Raw genomic sequence first — 25223 nt, forward strand, 5'->3', positions numbered from 1 at the left:
TTAGACTGCTGAGGCAAGTCATCTGTACAAGGTAGTGTTCGCTCTTAACCCTGACATTGAGAGTCAGGGTGAAGCAGATGAAGGGTGAGTGAGGGGTGTGCCTCACAGCTCTTATCCCTGGCCAGGGAGAGCTTCAGACAAAGGAGCGTGGGTTCAGAAAGAGGGAACCCTTCTACGCTCAAGACACAGACTCAACTGTACACTGTACGAGATCTTGGGTTAATGTCCCAATGCATCAACACAGTGGTGTGAGCAGAGAGACGACTCAACAAGAATAGCAGGGGATGGATTGCACATCCCTTGGGTTCTGCCAATTGCCTTAATCAAGGTCTTTTCCTGCTTGGGGACAAAGTTAAACAATCACAAACATCGCCTCTTAAGGAGGACTTCAGACAGGTGCCTGGCCAAGTAACAGGCCAGGTCTTCCAGACTACATGAAGTTAGAGTGTTCTACCTCTATTGGTTAAACAACCAAGCAGCAGCAAGCGAGTTCTCAAGGAACTATTAGCAACTAATGTACCTGAAATCAATCTAGCACAATTAGTATTCAGCTCAACAAGTTTAAACAGACAAGTTAACATTTAACTGTACAGTCCAAACACAAATCAATGCACCAAGGTGCAAGCTATAAGGCACAAACGTAAACCTCAAAACCTACAAAACAAAGCCAAAGTTAGTCATTAACAAGCAACAAGTCAATTCCAATGGAAGCATATCACCAAGCATAAGCACTTGTGCTTTTAACCTGAAACACAACTCAAAAGTGAGAACCAAGACCACTAGGACAAGCCTAGGGTCAAAAGGAGGTGAAAAAATCAAAACAGCAAGTGAAAATTATCCAAAATCACAATCACACAATCAAGAATCAAATCCAATTGGTCTCATGTTTATATCATTCACCATTATCATTTCATGAAAGAAAAGGCACAAAACATGCAATTTGCAACCTCAAAGGACCAAACAGAATGATTACCATCAAATCATTATCAAAACATTTCAATAAATTCCACAAAAAATCCAGCCTAAACAGAACACATTCAATGTGCATCATATCAAATTTCATGCTATTTGGATAAGAGGAAGTAGGTCAATGAAAATCAGAAAGTCCAGACAAGTTCAAGCAAGCCAACACAAGGCATCAAAACAAGCACCAACTTCCATCAATCATAAAACAGTGACAAAACATGATAAATGAATGGGATCAAAGCCAAGATGACCTATGATATGTCTAAAATACTCATACCAAATTTCACATCCATCCAATTAATGACCAGAATTTCACAAAGCAAATACAAACATGTATCACAAAAAATCACCAAATGACCAAACAGAGGGAAAAATTCCAATCAAATAGGAAATGAACTCAATAAATCCATAAAAATTCACATGTGTTCTCAACATCCATATACTCAATCATTCAAAAATTTAGCTCAATCCAAGGTCCCTAAGCACATCAAATAAAATCATGAAGTTCACCAAGCATGGTGTGACACAAATTGTCACACCTCTAATCAAAAATTCATATCTCATCAACCAGGGATCCAAAAATTGCAAACTACATACCAAAATCACCAGAAAAGAGTCCAAAACATGCACAAAACATTTCAAGCATTTCTATGGAAGCATCAGCATTTTATGAGTGAAATGGCAAAGCATGTACACAAATGTCACATTCAAGCCAACCCTAGGCAATTTTATTTTTCACTCGTGCACAAAAATATTAAAATTCATAATAAAAAACTACGCATCACAAGGAAAATAATGCAAAAAGTCTCATGAAATTTGGACAAGAAATGAATAATTTATGGATTTTTAAAGATCATGAATCAAAATGAAATGAAAAATGAAAAAGAAAATGAAATAAGAAATGAATTAATGTTGAAATGGCATTTTGGTAAATATGCACAGCGAAGCCCAAAACGCAGCGCTTTCATTAATTCGGTGGCGAAGCGCGATTGGCTAATGCTAGCGGGAAACAAGAATTCAAACGAGGCCAGGTAAGACACGGATCTAAGGCGCGCTGGATCGTGTTCTTCATCAAGAACAACAACAAATTTCCAGAAAATCGTCATGAACTTTTTTCAACCAAAACGAGCAAGTCATACACCGTTGGAACCGTCTAAGCAAGCACAATCATAATATCCACATGATTTTTCCTAATTCCTAATGGACTGAACAGATCGAGCAAGAATAGGTTTCACATCCAAAGTTCAATTCAAGATTTCTCTCTCAACTCTCAATGATTTTCAATTCTACAAGCACCATGCTACTCTATGCATTTAGATCTATACAAGCCATATCATGATTTTGAGGATTATGGAAATCGATTTCTAACCTCTTGATGATGGCAGTGATGAATCTGCGTGCTTCCAAGCCTCTAATGCCAAAACAGATGAAGATTGATGATGTGGAAGTTGAATGGAACGGATGCCTTAACTCAGTGATGCTTCAGATGCAAGAATTAACAAAATGCCATGGATGAGCTTGCTTTCAACAGTCGCGATTCTTCAATGCTATGGCCTTGAATTTGTGAAACAGATGCACACAATCACTAGTAGATGATAGATCAAGCACGAATTCACACTATGGATGATGAATCTTGATGAGAATGATGAAAAAGTGTGTGAAAGTTTTGAGAAAATTGAGAGGTTTTGGAGGGAAAGTTGGTTAGATCTTGAAAAATGAAATGTGATTATTCATTTTCTGTTACAATTAACACTTTATACCAATGCTTAATCCATTTACTAATCACAATTAACAAAATGAAGTGAAATTAGCAAAATGCATTTTCAAGTGAAATGGCCAATATGTCCTTTTGCAAATTAGGCAATGTAACAGTGCAATATCAGTTGGATCAAGTTCTAAATGTCATTTGGAATATGTTGAAATGAGTTTGGTATGCAAAAGCTATGTATTTCACAAAATCACCTTTTTTCCCACCAATTTCAAAATGAACCACTTGAAAAATGACATTTTGCCATGATGATATTTGATAAAATGTGATGATGCATCATGAAAGTACATGTAAAATGTGGTTTGCTCTAAGAAAGATCACTCAATTTGGCCATTCCATGTGAAAGTTATGGCACTTTGAATTTAGGCATTTTTGGAAAATGATTGGACCATATCTTGCCAACCACACATGGGAATTTCAAGTTCTTGGGATTTTTGGAAAGGTGAGAGCAAGATCTACAACTTTCCTGTTGGACAAATTTTCATTTGAAGCATTTTTGGACATGTAATTTTGAGGTGAAAAACTTTCCCTTTTTGGCAATTTTCCATTACAAGTAACTTTCTATTTTTGGAAAGTTTCCACCTGACTTTATTTTCTTCATTCTTGATGTTTGAAATGTCAAATGAAACTTGTTTGGACATGAATGAAGTGTATCTAACCCTCTCCCACCTCCAAATCCATCAATTCAAGCACAGTTGACCACAATTGACTTTTCTGACTGATAGATGAATCTGGCTATGCACTGATCAAGTTGAGCTTCAAACCTCTGATGAAATGGCTCAATGATGAAACCCTAACTTCCCTAAGCTCAATATAATCATAAAATGACCCCCATATCCATTGTAGACCCCATCTCCTTCACAAGCCCTGATTGGCCCAATACAACTGATTAGGGTTGACCAGTGGTCAAAACCCTAATCTCAAGGAATCTGATCAAGCATTTGGTGATGACAAAACCATGATGATGATGATGTACCATTGCTACCAAGATGAAGCTCAATCTCCTTGAGAATCATAAAACCCTAATTTGGACCACACATCCTCAGATGATTAGTGATCAGTCCAATGAAACCCTAGCTTGCATCTCTACCTCTTTATCTTCTGCTCAAGACTTAGGAGGATGACTTGCTCAATGTAGCCACATGATATGCAATATGCCATGACTAGTGACCTAAAAATGATATGCAATATGTTAAGCTAGTCCCAAGAGAGGAGGGCAAATTTTGAGGTGTTACACCTACACCTTTGGTTATGGCTGGACCTTCAACCCTTCCTGACCAAGGAGTAGAGGAGTTGAGAGATGAAGACCGTTCGCGTGCTTGGATCTGTGAACGAGAGGAGCTACTTCAGTAGCTTAGGGATAAGGGTGCATTGATAGAGTTTCTTGAGCATCAGGTTATCTCTGAGCCTGATGATGTGGTGACTTCTCTTCTTCCTCAGTCTTCCATGTTTTGGAAGAGGAAGTACGACCGATTCGCCAAAGAGAAGGCAGATATGGAGGCAGCCTACGAGCGAGAGGTGAAGAGGCTTCGTGCAGCTTACCTTCCAGTCTCGAGAGCTTTAGAAGATTGTTTCTAGGGTTCCATAGGATGTTCATTTTCCTTCTCTCTTGTATTGTATTTGGTTACCAAGACTGTACTTCTTTGGTGTAAAAATATTTTTTCGGATATTATTGATATGATATTTCCATATATGTCTAAATGATTAATATTTTCAATATTTGCAAATAGAACTATGAAAGTTCCTCTAATAAATCATATGCACAAGCATTGAATGCATCATGTGCATAAGCAGGTTTTGCTCTAGGCTTCTTGTTCAGTGGTCTAACTCTGTGTTCTTCATTTATTTTGAAGACAAGTTGGCTCACCGGTATTACACCAGAGACAACTTTTCAAGACTGATGGATCACCTAGAACAAGAGAACAGAGAGCTGAAGGAGGAAGTGGCAAGACTGATTGCCCTGATGGAGTCTTTCTTGGCCGCTCAAAGCCAGTCTACTCCAATTCCTTCAACTCCTCCCCAGAGGACAGTCATCTCTGAGATTGCCTTTTCAACAGTGCCCGCTGCCAGTGCCCACTTCGCGCCAACTGCTATGCCAGCCGGGTTTCCTTAGGGGATGCCCGCAAATTTTGTTCCTGAGGGTCTCGCCCCAACGTTTGCTTCTCTGCCGACATCTAGCCCGGTCCTTGTTGTGCCACCTCCGATCGTGCATACTATTCCAAGAGTAGACGACACCATTGTAGCGGGGTATTCGTTACCATTAGAGATATTGACTAAATCCAAGGTAAATCATACAAGTCGATTCGCCACCGCACTTCTATTTATCCAAAGGAATGGTTAGAAAGCGAACAAAAACCTAAAAGTTTTAACAAAAACTAGTAAAAGAAACAGAGATCTGGGTAAGGGGTTGGTTATGAAGGTGAGAAAAACAAGAAAGGGGGGGTTTGAATTGTTTGAAAAATTAAGCGCTTTTGCAAAAAGAAAAACACACAAAGATTTTATACTGGTTCGCTTATAACACAAAGCTACTCCAGTCCACCCGGCCAAGGTGATTTCGCCTTCAACAAGGACTTAATCCACTAATCTTGAAAGATTACAAACAACCCCTAAGAGAAAAGAAAATCTCTTAGTCCTCTCAAGTCTACAGACTACAACAAGTCACTTGAGGAAATCAAATAAAAATAGATACAAGATGTGTAATCTAAAGTGCTTCTAAGAAAGCAAATATTACAAACTTAAGAACAAATTTTTTCACTTGATAAGCAACAGCTTAGTGAAAATCTTTGAAGAACAAAGATGTTTTTCTTGAGCGTGATATAATTTCAGTATAGTTTTGGCTAGTGATTTCTTGGTATTTGCTGAATGAGATTTCTTCTCTATTTATAGGAGTTGAAGTAGAGTTGAAGTAGCGTTGAATCTATTGGATATTGAGATGTAATTACGCCATTCCATTAATAGCTTCTGCAGTAGACTTTTTCACTTAGAAGTGACTACTTACCACAATTAGTATCTTTTCTCTTGGAAGTGGAGATTAACGTCTCTTTCTAATTGAGGAAATCCGTTTGCAGAACTTTAACTTGGCTTAAACGTTACTTCATCATGATTAACAATTCTGATTAGAGTCTTTGTGTATCTGGAGAAATTGGCTTCTGATGTTATTTCTTGAATGTTCAGATGGCGCTGATAACTTCAGAGTTTGCAGAAGACATTTGTTCAGAGTCAGAGCTTCTAGACTTTACTTCCTGTTCAGATGCTTCTGATACTTGCAGTTTTGTCCAGAGTTTAGAGCTTCTTGAATGAGATTCCTCTTTAGATGCTTCTGATACTTGAGATTTTGCATCTGATCTTGTTTTGCATCTGATGACATCATCAGATTTATTTCTTCTTTCTTTAGAACCCTGCACACTTAGAAACTTTTCGTTAGGGTACCACTTTTGGTTTCATCCTTTGTTATCATCAAAATCATGGAATCTATTGTAGAACTATTTTTGTTCTTACAATCTCCCCCTTTTTGATGATGACAAAACAAATAAAATTATCAGATGAAACATGAAAAATATTAGATCAGATAGACAAAAGCTCCCCCTGAGTTAGTACTAGGGAGTTCAGAAGTTCTTACCAGAGCTTTCCAAGTAATTAGGTTTCTGAAAACTTTCTGCAAATGCTTAACTTTAAAGTTAGAGTTATTTAATCAGAGCTATTATTTAATCAGAGCTATTTATATCAGAACTATTTCTACAATTGTTGCAGAATGCTTAAGGTTTTAGACATAGTTTTCATCAGAGCTATTTAATAATTTCTCCCCCTTTTTGGCATAATCAAAAAGGCATAAAAAAAATAATAGAGAGAAAAACACTTCATTAAAAAAACACAAAGGCAAATAGCAGTCAAAAACAACAGATTCAAAGAAATATCAGAGCTAACAAAGAAAAGACAGAAGCAAAAAAAAACACTAGGCAACCAAAATAAATCCTAAGTGCCTAAGGGTTTGGAGGAGGAGGAAGTCTCTGTAGTAGCATGGCAAACATATTCTGGAGGTTTTCATTCAGAGCGTCTTGTTTGTCCATCCTTGCCCGGAGCTCACTCTGATCTTGCTTGATCTCTTTCTGATCTTGCTTGATCTCCTTCAGAGTGTTAAGAATCAGAGGGATCGCAGAGGAAGACTCCCCCTGAATCAGAGCCTGCTGAGTTTCAGCTTCAGCAGCAGCTTGGGCTTCTGCATCTGCCTTAGCCTTGGCTTCTGCTTCCTGAATTCTCAGAAGTTCTGCTTCCTTTGCCAGGCGTTCTTCTTCCAACCTCTTAGCTTCTTCTTCAGCTTCCTTAGCTAATCTTTCTTCTTCCAATCTCTTAGCCTCAGCTTCTCTAGCCAGTCTCTCTTCCTCTAACCTTCTGGCCTCAGCTTCTCTGGCCAGTCTTTCCTGGAGTCTTTCCTCAGAGTCTCTGATGTAGCCATTTCTGACTTGTTCAGATATACTCTTCAGCCTATAAGACTCAGAGGTCATCCAACTAATAACTCTGTTCCAGTGTGTCCTAACAGATTTAGGATCATCACTGACTTCAGAATTTTTAGCCAGAGACTTGATTTTCTGGACTGAGGATTCTGCAACCTGAATAATGGCCTCCTCAAGGGTAGGTGTGATAATTTTAGGTTCAGGTTCAGGTGAATGAGGTGGAGAGTTTTGAGGGCTGAGATTTAGAGGTTGAGGTTCAGTTTCTGGTTCTGGCTGGGGTTCAGATTCTGCTTCTGGTTGAAGTTCAGAATCTGGGTCTGGTTGAAGACTGGGGGATGAAGCATAGAGTGGGTTTACATCTAATGGGTCAGAGGTTGTTGTAAAAGTACGGGCAATATTTAGAACAGGTGGAGGTTGAGAGGTTCTAATGGTAGAAGGTGGTATTTCTGAGGTTGTAAAAATTGGTTGAGAGGAGAGAGGGTTAGAGGAAGCCATTACAGATTCAGAAGAGACAGGAGGAATGGACTTACCAGAGGAAGAAGAGACTTTCAGAGGAGCTTTGGTTCCAGAGGATTCTCCAGTTCTGGGTTTCTTTGCCTTCCTTGCTTCCTCAGCTATCTTCTTCTCAGAAAGGCCTCTTTTGTATCTGACCAGATCTTCTACAGAATCCAGACAGTCTTCAAGGCGGAAATCAGAAACGTCAATGCCTTCATCCAGACGATCCTGAAGGTAGATGGCAATGGCATCTCTGGGTTCATTTTTGAAGAACCTTTCAAGGCCATGAGGCATCTTCCTCTGATCCTTCAGAGCTTCCCAGGTCACATTCATAGTGGGCTTGACTCTGATGTCTTTGATGATTCCCATACTCCTCAGATTTCTGGCATTCAGAGGCTTTCCAACGTCAATTGCCAGATCATCCATACATCTGGTCTTCTCCAGAGCATCTACCAGCCCATGCTCAATGAAGATGTCAGAGAGCAATCTTCCCAGAGGGATGTAGGATCTGGGCTTCATATTGTTCCTTGTTTCTCTGACTGAATCCCTCAGATATCTGAAGAGAAGAACAGGGAGGTTGATTGGAATACCCTTCTGAATACAGTAGAGGATGCACTTCTGATCAGCATTGATATAATCTGAAGAGTTGGAGGCTGGACGATGATGGATTGTTCCCAGAATAATCTTCAACCAAACTCGGAGGTTCTGATGAAGCTCCTTGTTCTTAGAGGGGTTTCCTTCAACATTTGCTTTGAAGATTGTAGGGTTAATGACTTCTGTGATGCGCTTGGACCTTGGAGGAATGTTGTAAATCCTTTTACCTCCAGTTCTCTCCATGTTCAGCAAAGAGGCAATAGATGCTTCTGTGATGATGATCTTCACTCCCAGAACAAAAGAAACAATGAACTCATCATCAGCATCTGCACATCTCCAGAACTCTTTCACCAGAAGAGGATAGATTGGACCATACAATCTGTTGAAGTAGTTTTCCCAACCTTGCTTGCGAAGATCTTCAGTTAAATCAACGCCATTTCTTCTCAAATTCTCAAAATCTACCAGCGATTCACATAGAACATCCAAACCTTCAAAGGGAGTTGAAAGGTTTATGTGTTGTTCGCGTTCCAAAATGTGAGGTTCTTTGTAAACTGGGGTTGTGGTAACATCTACAACCATGGGTGTTTGAGTGTTTGAGGTTTGGGGGTTAGAAGCAGCTTCCATTTGTTGGGAGAAGTCAAAAACAGATTGTTCTTGAGGATTCATGATGAAGATTGATGAAGAAGATGAAGAACTGAGAAGGTTGCAGAGAAAACTTCGAGAGAGGGTTTAGGGTTTAAGAGTGAGTGAGAGTGATAAGTGTGTGAAATGTGAGAAAAGTGTTTATATACCTAAGGAGATTAAACACATGCAAAACGACACACATACCAGCGTTAGCACAAAAACCAAAATGGCACGTTTGGGGGAAAAATGATTACAGCTCATTAATGAATGTCTAATCCCAACAGTAAGCACACTGCTCGAGGAGATTTCAAGCGTTCTGACCTTTGATTTCTCTTGACAGCTGTCTAGAAGTTCTAGGGTTAGACGCATGTTCCCCACGTGTTGATGTTTCTGATCTTCAGGAATACAAAAGGATTTCTGAAGATTTCTAACTCAGATATCTTCTTAACTTGGTAGAAGTATCAGAGTCAGAGGCAGAAGTATATTTGTTTTTATCAGAGTCTCATTTTACATGTTCAGAGCCAAATTTTACTCAGGACAATTTTTAATGTTCAGATTTTCTAAGATGAAACGAAATCTATCTTCAGCTAGAGGCTTAGTAAAGATATCTGCCCATTGATGTTCTGTATCAATGAACTTCAGCGTTACTATTCCTTTCTGAACATAGTCTCTAATAAAATGATGTTTAATTTCTATGTGTTTGGCTCTGGAATGTAGAATGGGATTCTTACTTAAACAAATAGCAGCAGTATTATCACAAAGGATAGGAATGTTACTCTCAAAGATTTGTAGATCTTCTAGCTGATGTTTCATCCAGAGCATCTGAGTTGTGCATAGTGACGCTGAGATATATTCTGCTTCTGCAGTTGATAGAGCAATTGTTGACTGTCTTTTGCTAGCCCAGGAGATTAAGTTGTTTCCCAGAAGCTGGCAATTTCCAGATGTGCTTTTACGTTCTATTCTATCTCCTGCATAATCTGCATCACAATAACCAGAAAGCCTATACTCTGATGTTTTCTCATACATCAGGCCCAGGTTAGGGGTTCCTTTCAGATACTTAAGAATTCTCTTAACAGCTGTTAAATGAGATTCTCTAGGATCTGATTGGAATCTGGCACAAAGACAGACGCTAAAGAGAATATCAGGACGAGTAGCAGTCAGATAGAGAAGAGAGCCTATCATACCTCGATAGAGCTTCTGACAAACCTTGTTGCTTACCTCTTCCTTCTCCAGAATGCAAGTTGGATGCATGGGAGTCTTTGCAGAATTGCATTCAGACATATCAAACTTCTTTAGAACGTCTTTAATGTACTTGCTTTGATGAATGTACGTGACTTCTGGAGTTTGATTGATTTGAATTCCCAGAAAGAACTTTAGTTCTTGCATTAGACTCATTTCAAATTCTGCCTGCATTAACTTAGAAAATTCTTGGCAAACAGAAATATTAGCAGAACCAAAAATAATGTCATCAACATAAATTTGGCATATCATGAGATCATTTTTATGATTTTTACAGAAGAGTGTAGAATCAACTTTCCCTCTGATAAAATTTTGTTCCAGAAGAAAATTACTTAAGCGTTCATACCAAGCTCTGGGAGCTTGTTTAAGTCCATATAAGGATTTCTTAAGTTTGAAAACATGTTCTGGAAAATTTGAGTTTTCAAAACCAGGAGGTTGATTAACATACACTTCTTCTGAAATATAACCATTTAGAAATGCACTCTTGACATCCATTTGGTATAATTTTATAGAGTGATTAATAGCAAATGATACAAGAAGACGAATAGACTCTAACCTTGCGACTGGAGCAAAAGTTTCATTATAATCAATACCTTCTTGTTGACTATAACCTTGAGCTACCAGTCGTGCTTTGTTTCTGACAACTTCTCCTTTCTCGTTCAGTTTGTTTCTGAACACCCATCTGGTTCCAATGACATGAGTGCCTCTGGGTTTAGGAACAAGATCCCAGACATCATTCTTGGAGAATTGATCTAACTCTTCTTGCATAGCTGCCACCCAATCATTATCTTGAAGAGCTTCATCACAGGACGTAGGCTCAATCAGAGACACTAGTCCCAGAGGAATATCTTCAGAAGTTCTGAAGGTAGATCTGGTTCTAACAGGTTCATCTTTGTTTCCCAAAATCAAGTCTTCAGATACGTTGCTACGACTCTTGACTTTCCTTGGAATTTCTGGAGATTTAATTTCTTCAGAGTCTGGAGTGACAGGTGCTTCTGGAATTTTCTCAGATTCTACCAGAGTGATCTCTAAATCTGCAAACTTTTCAACTAGCTTTGACTTTTCAGGGTCAAGCTTATCATCAAATCTAACATGAATTGATTCCTCCACAATTTTGGTTTCTGTGTTGTATACTCTATAGCCTTTAGAGCGTTCTGAGTATCCTAACATAATACCTTTCTGTGCTTTGGAATCAAACTTGTTTAGATGTTCTTTAGTATTTAATATAAAACAAATGCATCCAAAAGGATGAAAATAAGAAATGTTGGGTTTTCTTCCCTTACACAGTTCATAGGGAGTCTTATCCAGAATAGGTCTAATAGAGATTCTATTCTGAATGTAACACGCTGTATTTACAGCTTCTGCCCAAAAGTGCTTTGCTACATTTGTTTCATTGATCATGGTTCTGGCCATTTCTTGGAGTGTCCTATTCTTCCTCTCTACAACTCCATTTTGTTGTGGAGTTCTAGGGCAGGAGAAATCATGGGATATTCCATTAGAATCAAATAATTCTTCAAAATCTTTATTTTCAAATTCTCCACCATGATCACTTCTGACTCTAATAATTTTAGAGTCAAATTCTTTTTGCACTTTAGAACAGAAACTGGTGAATACAGAGTGAGACTCACTCTTGTGCTTTAGGAATTTTACCCATGTCCAGCGGCTGTAATCATCGACGATTACTAGTCCATACTTCTTTCCATTGACTGATGCTGTTTTCACAGGACCAAATAAGTCAATGTGAAGAAGCTCCAGAGGCTTGGAGGTAGAAACAACATTTTTCTTTTTAAAAGATGTTTTTGAAAACTTTCCTTTCTGACAAGCTTCACACAGAGCATCTGAAGAAAACTTCAGTTTAGGTAAGCCTCTGACTAACTCAAGTTTAGTTAGCTGAGAAAGTTTCCTCATGCTAATGTGGCCTAAGCGTCTATGCCATACCCATTGCTCTTCGTGAACTGACATTAAACATTTAACATTTTGATCTTTTAAATCAGAAAGATTTATTTTATAAATGTTGTTTTTCCTCTTGCCTGTGAAAAGGACAGAGCCATCGTTCTGATTAATGGCTTTACACGTTTTTTGATTAAAGATTACATCATAACCGTTATCACTTAATTGACTTATGGATAACAGGTTATGCATTAAACCTTCTACATAAAGAACATCAGATATAGAGGGAAGAGTACCATTACCAATAGTTCCGGAGCCTCTGATCCTTCCTTTCTGATCTCCTCCGAAGCCTACAAAGCCAGCGTCTTTAAGTTCCAGGCTTTGGAACATAGACTTTCTTCCCGTCATATGTCGCGAGCATCCAGAGTCCAGGTACCATGACTGGTGTCTGAACTTTGCTGCATAGGATATCTGCAACATAGATAATCTTATCTTTCGGTACCCAGAATCTCTTGGGTCCTTTCAGATTAGTTTTCCCAGAGTTTCTTACAACTTTGGGTCTTCTAGCATTTTTAAATTTGTGTTCTTGTGTGTGTGTATAGTGGTATGAAAAAGGTGATTTAATTTGGTTACTGGTAGAAGTTTTATCAGAATCAGAATCATACCCAATTCCCCTTTTATTATTCTGACCTACTCCATAAATCATGGATGCCATAATACTCCTATTTATCCCATTCTTCAGAAATTGTTGAAAGGCTTCTTCATACTTATAAATAATTTCATTTGAAGTTTGTGGTGCTTGAGACAACACTTCTTCTAATTTTAAGCTTTTTGTTTTAGCTCCATCTCTTTCTAACGTTAAAGATTTGATTGTATCTTCATGTGCTAGAATTGTTGTCTCAAGTTCACTACATTCTTCAGATTTTGCTTTAAGAAGACCTTTAATGCTTTTAACTTTTTGTTTTAATTTCTGAAGAGAGGTAAGAGTTTCTGATAAACATGATTCTAAGTCAGATCTAGAAAGTTCAGAGAATACCTCTTCAGATTCTTCATCTGAGCTGCTGGATGTGGTAGCCATAAATGCTACGTTGGCTTGTTCATCAGAGTCAGATTCTGATGATCCTGAATCACTATCGTCCCAGGTGGCCATTAATCCTTTCTTTGTTCTGAAGGCATTTTTCTTGAAGCTTTCCTTCTTAGAGTTATCTTTCTTCAGCTTGGGGCATTCATTTCTATAATGACCTGTTTCTTTACATTCAAAACAGGTAATATCTTTATTAGGTTTACCTTTTGAAGTTGACTCTGATCTATCCCCTCTGGGTCTTGATCTTCTGAAGTTGTTGTTGTTCCTTCTTTTCCAGAGTTGCTTAACTCTTCTGGTTAGTAAGGACAGTTCTTCTTCATCATCAGAGTCTTCAGGTTCAGAGTCGTCAGTATCTGCAGTTTCTGCCTGGAGAGCTTTGGTTCTGTCTGACTTCCGTCTTTCAGGTCTGGACTTCAGCGCCACTGACTTGTTCCTTTTCTGAGGCTCATCCTCCTCTAGTTCTATCTCATGGCTTCTGAGAGAACTAACAAGTTCTTCAAGGCTGATACTGTTCAGATCCTTTGATAACTTCAGAGCAGTAACCATAGGTCTCCATTTCTTTGGCAGACTTCTGACAATCTTCTTAACATGATCTGCAGTTGTGTATCCCTTGTCTAGCACTTTAAGACCTGCAATAAGAGTTTGGAATCTGGAAAACATAGCTTCTATAGCTTCGTCATCTTCCATCTTGAAGGCTTCATATTTCTGGATCAACGCCAGAGCCTTCGTCTCCTTGACTTGGGAGTTTCCTTCATGGGTCATCCTTAGAGAGTCAAGTATATCTTTGGCTGTCTCTCTGTTGGTGATCTTCTCATATTCGTTGTATGATATGGCATTTAGAAGTATTGTTCTGGCCTTGTGATGATTTTTGAACTCACGTTTCTGATCTTCTGACATTTTGCTTCTGGGAACTTCAGCTCCATTTAAGGTTGGAGGTTTGTATCCATCTGTGACAATGTCCCAGAGGTCAGCATCATAACCAAGAAAGAAACTTTCGATTCTATCTTTCCAGTAATCAAACTTTTCTCCATCAAAAACAGGAGGCTTGGCATTGTAAGAATCTTTCTCATTTGAGTGGGCCATTTGTTTTTCTCGCACTGGATCTCTCTACACGGTTAAGTGTTTGATTTGAAAATCAATAACAGAGCCGGAGCTCTGATACCAATTGAAGGTGAGAAAAACAAGAAAGGGGGGGTTTGAATTGTTTGAAAAATTAAGCGCTTTTGCAAAAAGAAAAACACACAAAGATTTTATACTGGTTCGCTTATAACACAAAGCTACTCCAGTCCACCCGGCCAAGGTGATTTCGCCTTCAACAAGGACTTAATCCACTAATCTTGAAAGATTACAAACAACCCCTAAGAGAAAAGAAAATCTCTTAGTCCTCTCAAGTCTACAGACTACAACAAGTCACTTGAGGAAATCAAATAAAAATAGATACAAGATGTGTAATCTAAAGTGCTTCTAAGAAAGCAAATATTACAAACTTAAGAACAAATTTTTTCACTTGATAAGCAACAGCTTAGTGAAAATCTTTGAAGAACAAAGATGTTTTTCTTGAGCGTGATATAATTTCAGTATAGTTTTGGCTAGTGATTTCTTGGTATTTGCTGAATGAGATTTCTTCTCTATTTATAGGAGTTGAAGTAGAGTTGAAGTAGCGTTGAATCTATTGGATATTGAGATGTAATTACGCCATTCCATTAATAGCTTCTGCAGTAGACTTTTTCACTTAGAAGTGACTACTTACCACAATTAGTATCTTTTCTCTTGGAAGTGGAGATTAACGTCTCTTTCTAATTGAGGAAATCCGTTTGCAGAACTTTAACTTGGCTTAAACGTTACTTCATCATGATTAACAATTCTGATTAGAGTCTTTGTGTATCTGGAGAAATTGGCTTCTGATGTTATTTCTTGAATGTTCAGATGGCGCTGATAACTTCAGAGTTTGCAGAAGACATTTGTTCAGAGTCAGAGCTTCTAGACTTTACTTCCTGTTCAGATGCTTCTGATACTTGCAGTTTTGTCCAGAGTTTAGAGCTTCTTGAATGAGATTCCTCTTTAGATGCTTCTGATACTTGAGATTTTGCATCTGATCTTGTTTTGCATCTGATGACATCATCAGATTTATTTCTTCTTTCTTTAGAACCCTGCACACTTAGAAACTTTTCGTTAGGGTACCACTTTTGGTTTCATCCTTTGTTATCATCAAAATCATGGAATCTATTGTAGAACTATTTTTGTTCTTACAGGTTATGCAATGGGAAGGTGTTAGGCACCCAAAACATCCTAGGTACTCCTAGGGAGCCCTTTTCACACTTGTTGTAAGGTTGATATTTTGTGAAAATTTGTTTGTGCAAACATGATTGAAGGGATGAGAGAAGAATATACAAGTTTATTTACATTTTTGTGTTTGAATGGATGAATCCATTGCCTACGTACCATCTTAAAAAGATTATGATCAAAACCTCGTAGTTCGGGGTAAAAATCTCAAAATGAGTTGGTGAATTGATTGGTCCAAAAGCCTTAAGGTCTTTTGTTATCCAAGGGAGAAAACTCAACCTAAAACCACAAATCCACCATGTGAGGATAGCTTCAACATGCTAGTGTGGGGTTAACCCTATAATAAGCATGGAAGACTCATTGTCCATCACTAAGGATATAGGAGAGCATTACATCTACCTCAAGGATAACTCAAACCTAATATCTAAAGGTTATGAAAAAGTTTGATTAAGAGAGTGGCCATTGAAACCATAAAAAGACATTTGAATGGGTTATATTTACCAATGAAAAGTATGTACAAAAATGGTCAAAGTTGATTTAGAAGTTCAATTCAAAATAAGTGTTAAGAAAAGAAAGTTTGAAAATCAAAAGCATAAGGCTTAAGTTTCTAATGTTTGAAAACAAAGGTTAAATGTTTGCACAAAAGAGTTTTGGCTTGGGTTAGAGTGGAGGGAAGAAGAAGAATGGCTAAAGTTCTAATCATACAAGAGGTGAGGGAAAAGAGAAAAAAACCACAAAAGGAGTTCCTCTCTTGAGATCATATTGATGATCCAAGTAGCTCCCATCCTTTGGAATAAGCAATCACAAGCATAAACTCAAGCAATCAAATAGCAATGAATTTGAGATAAGATTCTTCAAGGCATCTTGGATCTCTCTCTTAGGAGCTCATGGTAATGGTCCTTCAACTAAGTTCAAGTTGGAATCCCTAGCACAAAGAAAACACACATCAAAGAGTTCTAATAACAAATAAAGAATGGACAAGAGGGAGTTTAGAATATGGTCCTTTCGAAGTTTTTCCTTAAGCTTTAAGCATTCTAAAGGCAGGAGGCCTAGTTGCTCATTGACATTTAAGCACTCTAAAGGCAGGAGGCCTAGTTGCTCTTCAAAATCCATTTGCTTGGGTAAGGTCCTAAATTCTAAGTCCATATTGTCCAATTCTTGGTATTTAGTCCACAACAAACAGACAAACACAAGCACAAAAGATATATACATAATTATATACCCATGTGGGCAAAAGGCAAATGGCTTTAACATAAACATGTGCTCCAATGAGCAAAGAAAAAAAAACAAATGAATAATATGTGCAAGAATTGTAAATTGCATAAAAGTAAAGTGCATAAAATAAAAGTTAGTTGTTAGTGGTTAATGGTTAGGGTGCCATAAGGCAAAATTTAACGCTATGTTAAGCAATCATAATTGGACTTATATAGAAGTCACAACTATCTGAGGTCGGTCAATAATAATGTAGGCAACAACACAAGTTAGGAGTCTTGATTAGTGAATCAAGTCCCAACAACTTGCCATGCCAAAAAGAGGAAGAGAATTGATCTTGTATTGGTTTAAGCCTTTTGCATGATTTAGGAGACAACCTAGCATTAATGCAAAGCCATTCACTTGATCAATTGATCAAGATGAATTAGATTTGGATCAAGGAAGATTAAGTCTCCCTAATCAATGTTAACTTATCAACCTTTAACTCATTGATCAAAAAGAAAAGAAGAAGAAGAAGAAGAAGAAGGAAATGAATAAGAGAAAAGAAAATGACAAAATTAAAGTGCATTAAATGAAGTAACATGTACCAATTCACATATGTTGACCAATGGCATTGAGAGTCAAGGTCAAACAATCAAAACCAGAAGTGAAATGAAGATTGGAAGTCAAGAAATGAACAACATATTTTTTGGCATTTTTTTAATATTAAATAAACTTGAATTAAAAATAAAAGAAAAGGTCAAACTTGAAAATCACTTCAAATCAACTTTGAAAAGTCCAAGTAATTTATCCTAAGTTCAACAAGGTCAAATAAAGTTTGACAAAAAATTTCAGCATTTTTAAAAGTCAGAAACTATTTTTAATCAATTAAAATGAATAAAAATAACCTAATTGAACTTAAATCTAAAATAAATCTCAAATCAATTAAAAAAATGATGAGAATATTTTTCATGGATTCATCATCATTCAAATAGGTTAGGAAAATATTTTTGTATTTTTTGAATATCAAAAACTATTTAAAATGAATTAAAAATAACCAGAAAAGAGAAAATTCACAAAAAATATCAAATGAAAAAATAAAAAATATTAAAAATCAGAAATAGAAACTAGAATTTATTTGGAGACTAATGCAATTGGTCCCATAATTTTTGGATTAAAAATGAGAGAGAGATTGATTTTTGAAATAAAAGGGAATTAAAGAAAATAAAACCAGAAATTAAAACTGGCAAAAAACGAGAGCCCTTGGATATGAGCTCATTAATTGAGATGGCAGATCCAAGCATCCAGAGGCGCGCGCCTATTGTAGTCCACAGTCAATGCAACCACATGGAAACCCAGAAAAAGTCATAACAATGGAGGATCTTGATTAAATCTGGAAAAGAGATCAAACGGCCAGGAATGGTTCTGGAGTTGGGATGGTGGCCAGCGCCACCGTCTTCTCCGGCTAGCTTCGGTGAGAGCTCAAATTTGCAGAAGAGAAAATGTGCGCCAAAACACACGATCCAGGCATCAATCGAAAGAGGAAGTGATGTACATCACTCCTATACCATTCACATACACTCTAGACTTCTATAAATGGAGAAATCAGAGATGTAAGTATGATGATGTTCATCATGAACTTCATGTTTTTGCAAAATTGAAAGCATAAATCAAATGCCTCTATTGAGAGGACTTCATCCAGACCAAGGAACACAAGAAATAAGCAAGGATCAAAGAGTTTCGAAGAGAAAAAGTTATGTTATCCACCTTTGAAATGCAGGTCTTGAGAGCACGATTCTTCACAACCAAAGCTTGCAATGAGATCTAGTGATGAAGAGGAAGCAAGGCTGAGGAATTATAGGTCTGAAAATCAACCAATGTAGTTGAAATTCAGATCTGAATTTTTTAGAGAAAAGTGGAAATTCCTTTAGTGATGGCTATGGAGAGAATTCTGCAGCATTTCAGGTTGAATCAGGGTGAAGAATGAGAGCTTACATGCCATGTATTTATAGCCAAAGCGATGCTGAAAGTGTGATTTCAAATTTGCATGAATGGAAAGGGCCTCCATGCATGGGCCTATACAGGCGCATGGAGGGCCCAATTCCACTTGATTTGGCAAGCTGAGATCACAAATGAATGAAATGGACGTGCAACATTGATGTAATCAGCTCATGCATGGCAATTGAATCAAGTTTTCTAAAAATGCACTAAAAGTTCTCCTCTTCCAAAAGGCCTTTTGCCAAATCCAAACATGATCATGTGAGTAATGGTTGGAAAGGTATTGGTGTAAGGAACAATTGTTATGTTGGACAAAAATCTATTTGAAGTGTCGAAATTTATGAAATTTGAGTTTAAAGTGCAAGTTGCATGACATGTCAAGGCAAGGTTTCTAATTTTGGCCAATTTTCAATCCCCTCTGTTTTGATGATTGAAGCCTAAAATGAAAAAACCTTCAACATCAAAGTTGTAGATATTTTCAAGACAATAAAAATGGACTTAAATTTTGCATCATTCGGATTTTTGATGAAAGAGTTATGGGCACTTGAAGTTGGACTTTTTTTTGCCTTTTAATGCCTTTGGTCAAAAAGGACCTATAATGTTTTGCATTATCACATGTATTTCCTTTGAGATTTTGAAATTTTTCTCAACATAACATTTGAATTAGACAATTTAAGCTTTTCAATGCATTTGATCCCACCTCAAAATCATAAAAAATGAATGAGTTGTGTCCTTGGGAAGTTGACCCAAAATTAGGGTTTCAGTCAAAATGTTCATCAAAATCAATTTTTGATGAACATGGAAGTTGTTCATATTGTCCTTAAGAACATTTTTGCTTTTGGAATCCTCTCCATTTGACCAACTCATCAAAAGTTAGGTCTCAGTGCATTTCAAAATAGTCAGATGAATTGACTGATCAACTTTTCAAGTCCACAACCCATATCTTGATGAATTGGTGATTGAGGACACTCAAATAAGTTCAAATATGCATGAAATGATGAATTAAATAACTTCCCTTGATTGTATTTGACCATGGATTGAGGTTGCTTCATGAGCAAGGCATTGTTGCACACAGATGAATTAGGGTTTCCTTGAAGAACAAGACCTCAAACCCTTTGACTTGATTTGATCAAAATGATGAATTGAGATGCTAGGGAGGCATATTTGATGGATGAGAGCTTTGGGAACCATTACCATGCTTGCTTTCATCTTCTCTTGGTCATGTTATTGCTCAGATGATTTCCTATAAGATTTTGACCTTGTGATTGCTCAAGCTACAAACAAAAGATGTTAGTGACATATTTTTGTGCTTTTGGTTAGTAAACAAAATAAGAAAAGCAATGATGTACAATTCAAGCATGCTTGGTGATCTCAAACCACTCACAAGGAGTCCCACCCAAAGGCAAGGGGAACCAAGATGCTTATGATCCTTGAGGCTATTCAAATGCAAATGTTATGATGCCATGAGGGATCTTAGGGACAAAATTGGGGTCTTACAACCATCTACCACTCTGAGCCATCTAAGGACCCAAATGAGGGATGTTATGAACGATCAGTTCCTTGAGCTTCGTAAGGAACTCAAAACTCTCAGAGGGAAGGACCTCTTTGGCAAGTCTGCTGCTGAGCTCTGCCTGGTTCCCAATGTCAAGATCCTTGTAAAATTCAAAGTGCCTGACTTTGAAAACTACAAGGGAAACACTTGCCCTCTCAGCCACTTGGTTATGTATGCAAGGAAGATGTCGACTCGGACCGATAATGATCAGCTCCTCATTCATTATTTTCAGGACAGCCTGTCTGGTGCCGCCTTGAGATGGTACATGGGTTTGAACAACGCAAACATCCGCTCCTTCAACAATCTTGGCGAAGCCTTCGTCAAGCAGTACAAATATAACATGGATATGGCTCCCGATAGGGATCAATTGAGGGCCATGTCCCAGAAGGACAAGGAAACATTCAAGGAGTACGCCTAGAGGTAGCGAGAATTAGCTGCACAGATTGTGTCCCCGCTGGAAGAGAAAGAAATGACCAAGAGTGCAAACTCGATTATAGGATGGATATTAGATTCCGCAAAGGGGATACGAATCTTACTCGAATGGTGAAGAACAAAAGGCTTCGACCAAAGAGTGCATGAGATATATTATCTATTACCGTCAGAACGTAGATAATATACTCGCATGGAAGATTATCCACAACCGGTTACTGGGTTAATAAAGGATAAATCAACCGAAAAGAAAAAGCATCGGGATACCGAAATTAGGTATATAATGATGACCAATTTAGGAGAGAAACAATCGCTACCAACAACAAAGGGTAGACGAGAGATGACCCGCTGGGGATAAATTGCTGAATTAGAGCAATTATCCAAAAGATTAGGGAATATCAATACCGAATATTGGATGAAAATAACCGTCAAGGAGGGGACTACACCTATCGAATACTGGGTAGGAAACAACGGAAAAGTAACCGTCATTGATTACGATGAACAAAAGGTTAACTCTGCAAGAGAAAGAAAATAGGGTTTACAACTACCGCTACAAGGGTAGAAAACCACAGACTCCACCGAGGATAATATGAATGATTACTAATTACTGAGAAAATATTCATTTATACCACGGGGAAGCAAAGGAAACAGATCACAAGATGCCAATTTAGGATCAAACCAAAGAGGCACACCGAATCAAGACTTGTCCTAGTGAGGATATAACTCAATAGGGAAACCTGTCCCAATATATGTGTTAGGGAAGGAACAAAAATAACCATCATCCACGAGGATATAACTCGGTGGGGAATGTGGAAGAAAGGATAGACGCTTTTTGCCTATGGAGCTGACTCTATATGGATAGATCAGACACACACAGCTGCTTGGGGAGATATATATCACCAAATAGCAGGAGACAACAAACAACGATATATGGCAAAGAATGCAACATGAATATCTGAATGTTATAATTATGCATGTATATGTGTGGTTTATGTATGATGAATGCTGACAAACAGACAATCTAACACAAACAGGTCCAGGAATCAACCACCCGGTACTACATCTCAAGAGAGAAAGCCAAGTCCACTAAGGGCAACTGTTACTGGGAAATGAAAATCCTTGCAGGGGATGAACATCAGTCATTCCAGCTGGGGACAAGGATCATCATAGATGAAGTTCACCACAGAAACAACTCTACTGGGGAAACTATCTGAGGAGATAAAGGAGTTCTGGGGACCAACCACCAAATACCAAATCTTCCAAAGAAAACACATCTTTCGAGGAAGGAAAGATCGCTACTCTACTGAAGGGAAGAGAGGTGAATATCTCAACAAACACTCCACTTGGTAGGATAAACTAAAAAGGCTTCAGAGGAAGAAGATACAGTCTTGCCAAGAATATGAACAAATGTCTTACCCTGTTGGAGATTATACCATCCTTGGGAGAGCACTGAGGATCTCCTAAGTATCTTTTTGTCATTGTGAATGTTCACTTTGTTTAAAGACAAGTTATGAAAAATTCATTTATTCAAAACAATGATATTTTCTCAATTAAAGCATGCAAAACATTTGTTGAATAGAAACAAATAAGAGTGCAAATAATTGGATAAAAGGCTCAAATTTATTTGATGGAATGGTAGTCTGCAAATGGCAAGACTCCATAGATCTTTACAAGTTTGAAACTGGTGATATATATTGGAAAAGGGCTACATTGAACATAATGACCATTTCTCTACCAATTCTGAACCCGATGTATTTGAAGCTTTGGTTGATAATGAATGAGGAAGAATCCCTGAAGGATGACAGTTGTAGAACAAAGTCTTGTCAGGATGCAGTTACTTGCCAAATCCCTAATTTTTGCCTAGATTGCCCAAGGATGAGGTCCTCAATCCAGCGGGATACATATATATTATTTTTTTATGTCTCTAATTTTTGCCTGGATCGCCCTTTAGGGTTTTCAATCCACCGAGACGCTCATTTTTGCCTTTGTCGCCCTTTCGGGTTTTCAACTTAGCGAGCTATTCTGTTTTTATTTAGTTTAGGCGAAGTATTTCTTGACTGCATCTGAATTCATAGGACGAGTGAAATCCTCCCCATCCATAGTTGTAAATATCAAAGCACCGCCTGAAAAGGCTCTCTTAACAACATATGGACCTTCAAAGTTTGGAGTCCACTTGCCCCTGGAATCGGGCGTGAAAGACAAGACTTTCTTAAGCACAAGGTCACCTTCTCGGAACACACGAGGCTTGACCTTCTTATCAAAAGATTTCTTCATTCTTTGCTGATATAACTGACTATGGCACATGGCAGTCAATCTCCTCTCTTCTATCAAATTTAGCTGGTCATAACGACTCTGAATCCATTCAGCATCAGTCAACTTGGCTTCCATCAAGACTCTCATTGATGGGATCTCCACCTCTACTGGGAGTACAACTTCCATGCCATAAATAAGAGAAAAAGGGGTTGCCCCTGTTGAAGTGCGGAAAGATGTACGATATCCGTGCAAAGCAAATGGAAGCATCTCATGCCAATCTCTGTACGTGACAACCATCTTCTGGATAATTTTCTTGATGTTCTTATTAGCAGCTTCAACAGCCCCATTCATCTTGGGTCTGTAAGGAGAAGAATTATGATGTGCAATCTTGAACTCACTACACAACTCTTTCATCATTTTGTTGTTGAAGTTAGATCCATTATCCGTAATGATCTTATCTGGCACACCATATCGGCATATGAGTTGATTCTTGATAAACTTCACGACCACTTGCCTGGTCACATTTGCATATGACGCCACTTCGACCCACTTGGTGAAGTAATCTATTGCTACGAGAATAAATCTGTGTCCGTTGGACGCTTTTGGCTCTATCATGCCAATCATATCAATTCCCCACATGGAGAAAGGCCATGGTGATGAAATCACATTCAGAAGTGTCGGAGGAATATGAATCTTATCCGCATAAATCTGACACTTATGGCATTTCTTCACATACTTGCAGCAGTCAGACTCCATTGTCAGCCAATAGTAGCCTACTCTCAATATCTTTCTAGCCATGGCATGTCCATTGGAATGAGTACCTAGGTCATCAACAGGTCTGCTTCGTGTCTATCCACGCATTTGAGCAAAACCATGTCAAAATTTCTCTTATAAAGCACTTCGCCATTGAGATAGAAACTTCCAGATAATCTCCTCAAAGTTTTCCTATCTTTCACAGATGCCCCAGGCGGGTAAATCTGGTTCTGAAGGAAACACTTGATATCATAATACCATGGCTTATCATCTTTCACTTCTTCAACTGCAAACACATGAGCTGGTCTATCCAAGCGCATCACAGTGATATTGGGAACTTCATTCCAAAGTTTGACTACTATCATTGAAGCAAGTGTAGCAAGAGCATCTGCCATCCGATTCTCATCTCGAGGAATATGATGGAAGTCAACCTCAGTAAAGAACGTTGAAATCCTCCTCGCATAATCCCTATATGGAATGAGACCAGGCTGATTCGTTTCCCATTCACCCTTAATCTTATTAACAACGAGGGCCGAATCACCATAAACATCAAGATGCTTGATCCTAAGATCAATGCATTCCTCCAATCCCATAATACAGGCCTCATACTCAGCCATGTTATTCGTGCATTTGAAATTTAGTCTTGCTGTAAAAGGAATATGTGTGCCCTGAGGAGTAATGATTACTGCCCCAATACCATTTCCATATTGATTTACAGCACCATCAAATACCATACTCCATCTGGAACCAGGCTCTGGCCCTTCATCAAGTGTAGGTTCATCACAATCTTTCATTTTCAAATACAGAATTTCCTCATCCGGGAAGTCATACTGAACTGACTGATAATCCTCGATTGGCTGGTGTGCCAAGTGGTCAGCCAAGATACTACCTTTGATAGCTTTCTGAGCTCGATGCTCAATATCGTACTCAGACAACAATATCTGCCAACGGGCAATCCTCCCTGTTAAAGCAGGTTTCTCAAAAATGTACTTGATTGGATCCATTCTGGATATCAACCAAGTCGTATGATTCAACATATACTGCCGTAAGCGCTTAGCAGCCCAAGCCAAAGCACAACATGTTTTCTCAAGCGTTGAGTATCGAGACTCACAATCAGTGAACTTCTTACTTAAGTAGTAGATGGCATACTCTTTCTTTCCTAATTCATCTTGCTGACCAAGGACACAACCCATTGAATCTTCAAGAACAGTCAGATACATAATCCATGGTCTCCCTTCCACGGGTGGAGACAGAATCGACGATTCGGATAGATACTCTTTAATACTATCAAAAGCTTTTTGGCAATCCTCGGTCCAATCATGAGGCTGATCTTTCCGGAGGAGCTTGAATATCGACGCACATGTGGCAGTTATGTGGGATATGAATCTGGAAATGTAATTCAAGCGGCCAAGAAAACCTCGGACTTGCTTCTCAGTTTTGGGCGCAGGCATCTCTTGTATTGCTTTGACCTTTGCAGGATCAACCTCAATACCTCTCTCACTGACGATAAAGCCCAATAACTTGCTAGAACGAACTCCAAATGTACACTTGCTGGGATTCAGATGAAGTTTATACTTCCTCAAGCGCTGAAAAAGCTTCAATAGGTGCTCTACATGTTCAATTTCTGTTCTTGACTTAGCGATCATATCATCA

The sequence above is a fragment of the Lathyrus oleraceus genome, chromosome 1 (genome assembly GCF_024323335.1).
Source record: "Lathyrus oleraceus cultivar Zhongwan6 chromosome 1, CAAS_Psat_ZW6_1.0, whole genome shotgun sequence".
In the NCBI taxonomy this organism is placed as follows: Eukaryota; Viridiplantae; Streptophyta; class Magnoliopsida; order Fabales; family Fabaceae; genus Lathyrus; species Lathyrus oleraceus.